We start from the raw sequence: 859 nt of genomic DNA, 5'->3' as shown, positions 1-859 counted from the left end.
CAACCTGCTGGGTGACTCTGGGCAGGTCCCCGGCTCTCTCTGGCTACTGAGGTCTCTTTCAGTTGTGAGTAATGGAAACTCAACCCCATGTGGTCTAAGCAAAGAAAGAGAATCTATTGACTGTAAAGTCCAGGAATGGTGGCTGTCAGGCATAGCTGGATCCAGGTGTTTAAACAATGCCACCGGGAACCTGCCTTCATCTCTGAGTTCTGCATCTCTCTGTGATGGCTTCACTCTCAGGCTGGTAAAAATTGGTCTCAGAAGCTCAACCCCCATGGAAAATTCCCTGTATTTACAGGATTCCCTTAAATTTGCTGGCCCAGGTCACAGGCCCAATTTTGAGGTGGGCATTTCCTGGGTAAGGAAACTGAGGCTTAGGGAGGCACGATGACCTCTCAGGGTCGCACAGCATACCGAGGCCTCCATCTTAGTGCCGTGTGCTCTCTACTGTCCCAGCTGCCTCGGATGGGAGAGACCCTAAGCTGAAAGGTGGTTTGGGAGGGAGGGGATGTCTAGAGGAAGATCTGCCAGACCCCCAGATTGGTAAACAGAGTCAGGTCAGCCCAGGGGGCTGCTCTATAGGCTGGAGGGAGCTGTGGCAGCTCATCGTGGTGGGCAGAGCTCAGCATCTGAGGGGGTGGCATCCTCTGGTCTCTTTGAGGACAGAGGAGCCCTTGACCGTAAGCACTTAGTACTTAGTGTGGAGTGGAGCAGGATACTGAGGAAGTCTGGGTCATGTCTGGGACACTAGGAGGACCATATTTAAATCCTGTCTGGGGCTCATTTGTGGGGCACGCTGAGGTCATGTCAGAACATTTAGGGTCCATGTCAGAGCATGTCGTGTCATGTCAGAGCAGGT

Source organism: Propithecus coquereli, unplaced genomic scaffold (genome assembly GCF_000956105.1).
Source record: "Propithecus coquereli isolate 6110/MARCELLA unplaced genomic scaffold, Pcoq_1.0 Scaffold776, whole genome shotgun sequence".
Taxonomy (NCBI): Eukaryota; Metazoa; Chordata; class Mammalia; order Primates; family Indriidae; genus Propithecus; species Propithecus coquereli.
The sequence above is the reverse complement of the archived record's forward strand: the minus strand, read 5'-3'. Positions refer to the sequence as shown.